Raw genomic sequence first — 6,718 nt, forward strand, 5'->3', positions numbered from 1 at the left:
GAGCCTGGGCAACTGAGCAGATTTTTTTGCAGGGCGAAAATCCGGATTGGTGCTGCTGCGCCCCCGTGACCGGAGGGTGCAAAAAGAAACGACGTTCGCGCAAGGGCCGCTAGAGGGCGCCCTCCGACCATCCACAGAAGCCAAAAGGCTTCCCCAAGCAGTAGCCAATGGGAAATTCCCTGGAGAAGAATTCCCTTCAGGAGCAGTTTGTTCTTTTCCACTTAACCAAGGAAACCTCTAATTTGCAGGAAAACCCCACTGATTAAAAATGGGAGGGAGGCAAAATGATCAAATACCAATCTATTACCACCTTGAAAAGAGAGAGAGAGAGAGAGAGAGAAAGAGAGAGAGAGATATGAATAGTAGTGGTGGCGAACCTTTGGCAGTCCAGATGTTATGGACTACAATTCCCATCAGTTCCTGCCAGCATGGCCAATTGGCCATGCTGGCAGGGGCTGATGGGAATTGTAGTCCATAACATCTGGACTGCCAAAGGTTCGCCACCACAGAGCTAGACAGACAGACAGACAAACAGACATTACATGAGGTGGGGGAACTAAGCAAATAGGTGAGTTGTAAAAAAACTGTGGGAAACAAGAAAGGAAGAGAAAGTAGCTCTAAAGGGGAGAAAATATAGGACAGTTGAGAAAAGGGTATTTTCCCTGGCATATGAGTCCACATGGGTCTCCTGTTTGCACAGCGCTGTGTGTATAAGTGCTGTCAAGTTGCTTCTGACTTATAGCAATCCTATGAATTAATGTCTTTCACATTTTTATTTATTTATTTTATTAGATTTAATTTCCTGGCCGAAGCCGGGCTCTGGGCAACTAACACCCATAATTCCAAAATCATAAAACAATTTCCAATATAACAATGAAAGTATTAGAGGCATTCACAGAGAGTGACTAAAATATCAAAGCCTCCCAGCCCGTACTATAAAGTTCAATCTGACCCCCATTATATGACCCATCAGCGTCAGGGCAGGGAAGGGAAGGAGCAGGGATACAAGACTCGAGGGGTCAGCATGATATAGCAGATCCGTGGCAGCCTCAACCAGTGGAACATACAGTGGAACATACAGGCCCTGTGGAATTGATTAAGATCCCACAGGCCCCTGACATCCACTGGTAACAAGTTCCACAAGATGGGAGCCAATGCAGAAAAAGCTCTGGCTCTAGTTGAGGCCAGCCGAATATCCTTGGGGTCGAGATAACCAGGGCAGGATCTTGCTATATGTTTGCTCGAAAGTTCCATTCGACAAAAAATCATGCTTCTCCCGGCAATTTTTGCCTCTTCCTTTTGCCTCTCCCTGCAATTTTCGCCTCTTAGTTTCGCAGACTAATCAATAACTTTCTATTCTCATTTTATCATTCAGTGATTACTCAGTACCAAGGAAGGAGAAATTAAATACTGCTTTGCACTTTGTAGGCAAAGCAACTGCCTATTATTATCATCATTGCTGTAATTTCAACCCTCCTAACACCTTCACTTTCTTCAATAATGGTAGCTCAGAAGCAGCTGTACCAACTTCTGTCTGTACAGACAAGGCTTATTTTGAAGATCTCCAGCTTATGAGTTTCCAGAGCCTTCAGGTAATTGTCTCTGTAAGTGGTCAAAATGGCTACAGGGAAAAAAATTCTTATAAGACTACTCATTTAAATTCAGCAAGATTATCCTGCCAATAAAGAGTCCATGTTCTTTTTAAAAAGTTCCCCATCTTTAAAAATATTTTTAATATTTTTATTTATTTAAAAATATTTAAAATATTTAAAAATATTAAAAATATTTAAAAATATTTTTAATATTTTTATTTATTTAAAAATATTTAAAATATTTAAAAATATTTAAAATATTTAAAAATATTTAAAATATTTTTATTTATTTAAAAATATTTAAAATATTTAAAAATATTTTTAAAAATTCCCCACCTTTAAAAATATTTTCTTCATCTTTACACTTTTTATTTAGGAATGTTCTAAAAACCAGGGCCTCAAATTATTGGAATCAAATTAGGACTTTGAGTAAAATGTGATTTACTGTCATGATCAGGGGCCCATGCATATAGAAGAAGAAGAAGAAGAAGAAGAAGAAGAAGAAGAAGAAGAAGAAGAAGAAGAAGAAGAAGAAGAAGAAGAAGAAGAGGAGGAGGAGGAGGAGGAGGAGGAGGAGGAGTTTGGATTTATATCCCTTCTCCTCCCTGCAGGAGACTCAAAGGGGCTTACAATCTCCTTGCCCTTCCCCCCTCACAACAAACACCCTGTGAGGTAGGTGGGGTTGAGAGAGCTCCGAAAAGCTGTGACTAGAAATCTATTTCCATCATAAACCAGCTCTGGAAAAGACTATGTAAACTCCTGAGTGAAACAGTATTTTGCAATATGAAATGTACTCCAATGCTGACTTCGTTGGGTAATTTCATAATAGTATTTCATGATCATGACTTTTTAAAAATGGATGTAGACTTTGAAAAAATGCAATGTGAAAAGCAAGGGCTAGCACTTCCTCACAACCACTCCTCCTCCCAATGCTGATAAATAAGAATTCATGCAAAGGTTGAGAGGAAAATAGTGACTCATGGAAGAAGAGATAACGCTGAAGGGGTGATAATTATGGGGAAAAAACACCCTTCAGTAGTTAGAAGAAGAGTTAGATTTTTATCCCCCCCCTTTCTCTCCAGTAAGGAGACTCAAAGGGGCTTACAAACTCCTTTCTCTTCTCTCCCCCACAACAAACACCCTGTGAGATAGGTGGGGCTGAGAGAGTTCAGAAGAACTGTGACTAGCTCAAGGTCACCCAGCTGGCATGTGTTGAAGGGCACAGGCTAGTCTGAATTCCCCAGATAAGGCTCCACAGCTCAAGCTGCAAAGTGGGGAATCAAACCCAGTTCTCCAGATTAGAGTGCACCTGCTCTTAACCACTATGCCACTGCTGTTCTCTCAGTACTTTGACTTTCCAACCCAGACAGCGTTTTACTATGAATGTGTTTCTGGTTCCAAAAATCACCAGAGTTCAGGTCTAGCAAAAAGTTGGGAAGACAGTGAGGAAAACACTGGAATGAAACAGGTCACTCATGACGACGTCATCTGGTTTCTCTGTCAAAACTGAGTAAACAAATGATGATCGTTCCTGATTATTCATCTTGTGAGCACACACTCGCTTGCTCCGCATCAAGGAGTTGTTACTTCAGGATAACTGGAGTAAACAGGCTTGTCGTTCAGAGGCCTGGCCCCTCTGCTGGATGTTCCCGGCGCATGCCTCACGCCCACTGGGCCCTGCCAGGTGGATGCAATTCTCCTTTTCTGCACACACCTATTTCCCAACTGGCCTGTAATTGACACCCTTCGCCTTGCCTGGGAGACCGGACCGAGGACTGCGCCCTCTTGAATCAGGCCAGAACAAGTCCTGAGGAATGAGAGAAAGTGCCCACTTGATTTTTTAAAAAAAAATAGAGGACAAGGGTGGAGAAAGTCAAAGGCAGAAAGGAACACTCCCTACAGAATTGGTGCGGTAACGTCCTCCCTCCGATTCGTACCCAAGGCATTATTTATATGGGTGCTGTTACACACTGTTGCTTCACCAATAGGTTCCCCTCCTCTCTAACCGGTTGGGTCAGGTACGTGCTCACTACAGCCGAAGCTTTCTGGGCCATGCTCCGGAAACCACACCTTGCACTTCTTTGGAAGATGAAGCCACACCCTTTGAGAAAGTTCTGTCCCTCCCGTCGAATTCCAAGGTGATGTCTGCAGTTCTGGAAGGGTCTTCCACTTCTCTTGCTAATTATAACAGTCCCTTTCACGTCTTGGTTGGGAGAAACGCACTACCTCAGAGTGTGGTGGCGTCTCCTTCTTTGGAGGTTTTTAAAGAGAGGCTGGATGCCCATCTGACAGGAGTGCTTTGATTGTGTGTACCTGCATGGCAGGGGGTTGGACTTGATGGCCCCTGGGGTCTCTTCCAACTCCATGATTCCATGATTCTGTGAAATGACCCTACAACCCAAGTCCAAAATGGTTGCAGTCAGTGGCTCTGAAATTAGACAAAAATTGAACTAGGGCTTTTCAGTTTGAGAGTGCAGCAGACGGGATCTTTCATTAATGATTTGAATTTGTACCAGCCACTGGCCACATGAAACTTCAGACTCACTATAATAAAGCCGTGCTCCTGCAGCCGCGCACGTGGGAGGCTGCCGCACTGCTTTGCACCCCAGAAGGCAGTGCGGCAGCCTCCCAAAAATCAGGACAATTGAAATAACCCGCGGGACGCGGGACAAATTGTTTGAAGGCGGGACTGTCCCGCCAAAAGCGGGACGTCTGGTCAGCCTGCACTATAAGTGCTACAGATTCCCCAGTCACCAGGCTGACTTCGGGGCAGCCTCGCACCCTGGGCCAACCAAACTTACCTCTGGAGGTTCCTGTGAGGAAGAATTGGAGGGGGTGAGTCATGAAAGCTGTGCCAAGCTCCTCAGAGGAAAAGCAGGATGAATGCAAAACTGATGAACTATTTGAGGCCCCTTCCACACACTCAGAATAATGTACTTTCAATCAACTTTCAATGCACTTTGCAGCTGGACTGGACTGGACCAAAATCCACTTTCAAACAATTGTGAAAGTGGATTGAAAGTGCATTAGGAGTGCAAAGGAGCAGCAGTGGCGTAGGAGGTTAAGAGCTCGTGTACCTAATCTGGAGGAACCAGGTTTGATTTCCTGCTCTGCCGCCTGAGTTGTGGAGGCTTATCTGCGGAATTCAGATTAGCCTGTACACTCCCTCACACGCCAGCTGGGTGACCTTGGGCTAGTCACAGTTCTTCAGAGCTCTCTCACCCCCACCTACCTCACAGGGTGTTTGTTGTGAGGGGGGAAGGGCAAGGAGATTGTAAGCCCCTTTGAGTCTCCTACAGGAGAGAAAGGGGGGATATAACTCCAAACTCTTCTTCTTCTTCATTATTCTGCATGTGCGGAAGGGGCCTAAAAGAATAAAATGTACAGTATGCAATTGGAATTATGATTCACTTCTTTATTTGGAATGTTTCTATTCCATGCTCTCAGTCAAGCAAAATCTGAGGGAACACGCAACAGAATACGTTCTGAGGGAATACATTAATGGAAAACAGTATACATAACAGACATTAAAATCTGGACTGTATTACTGACTTAACTCCACCCCCTGAAAACCAACCCAATCACAATGGCCTCCTCACAGTGCTTCCAAAAAATGAAGGCTTTGTGAACTGTTGGAGGAAGCTTGCTCCATTCCTGAATGTAGGGTTCCCAACTTTTCGTTTGACATCAAGTCGTGGCTGACTTATCGACTCACTACAGGATTTTCATATCAAGACTTATGTACTCACTACAGGATTTTCATATCAAGATATGTTCATAGTTGGTTTTGCCTTTGCCTGCCTCTGCATATTGATATTCTTTGGTAGTCTCCCATCCAAGTACTAACCATGACTGATCCTGCTTAGTTCCCAAGATCCAATGATCAGATCCTCTGAAGATGCCAGCCACAGATGCAGGCGAAATGTCAGGAGAGAATGCTGCTGGAACACGGCCATACAGCCCGGAAACCACACAGCACCCCAATCTACATTTGTTAAGTGTGGCCCCTTCCACACAGCAAATCTATAACGGGTTTTAGTTGGGATAAGGAAACCTGTTTGTCTTCGTGTTCACATGCATCCGTGCAGGCAGCAATTGGAGCCCACAGAAACAATCCGGGTTGCTGCTGCACCTTCGCACAGAGACGCGTCTGTTTTTAAACATTACTTCCCACACATGCGTAGCTATGCAGTCGTGCACGAATTAACCCCCACAGCCATGCCAATGTCCCATAATGCGACCAGCTGCACCTGCATAGGTACGCAGATGCAAACTGCAAAAAATTTTTTTAAGGAAAAGGGAGGCAAATAAAATGCCTCTTACCTGGCCGTTCGCTTGGGAGCGGCTGCAACCTGGGAGTGAGATTTGGGCAAAGTCCCCCCACCCCAGCCACAATGTGTTATTTAGCATCCCACACCCATGTTTATTGGCCCATGTAGAAGGGGCCAGAGTCAGGAAAGGGCCACAATGGTGGCGAACCTTTGGCACTCCAGATGTTATGGACTACAATCCCCATCAGCCCCTGCCAGCATGGCCAATTGGCTGATGGGGATTGTAGTCCATAACATCTGGAGTGCCAAAGGTTCGCCACCACGGGCCTGGGAGATCCAAGCTTAAATTCCTCGTCTGCCTTGAAGCTTCCGGGTAGACCTTGGCTCAGTCACTCGCTCTTAGTCCCCTTAACCTCGCAAGGTTGTTGTGAGGACAGAATGGCAGAGGGCAGAATTATGCTCTGGGGAAATGTAATAACTAAATAAAATGTGCTGGCATGGGAACCGGGGCTTTTTAAGGCAGGGCATTTTGCCTGTGGGTTGCACTTCCACTTGAGGCTCACCTGGTACCTACTCTACTGTCTTTTAGGCACCAGGCCAAAACATTCCTTTCACCCAGGCTTTTAATTAAGCGGTTAGTCGTTTAAAATTGTTTTACAGTCTGCTTCTAGCCCGAGGCTAATTTGATTAAACTAAATTTAAGGTGCAAGATGTTTTGTGCTCTTTTTATGCCCTGGCTAGGTTTTTAAGGCTGGCTTGTTAATAGCTTGTTAATCTTTAATGATTTTTATGCTGTTTAATGTTTTAACCGTGTTTTATTTCGTAACCTGCCTTAAGCAGGTTCTCTGGAGGGGC

Source organism: Sphaerodactylus townsendi, linkage group LG15, assembly GCF_021028975.2.
Source record: "Sphaerodactylus townsendi isolate TG3544 linkage group LG15, MPM_Stown_v2.3, whole genome shotgun sequence".
NCBI classification, from domain to species: Eukaryota; Metazoa; Chordata; class Lepidosauria; order Squamata; family Sphaerodactylidae; genus Sphaerodactylus; species Sphaerodactylus townsendi.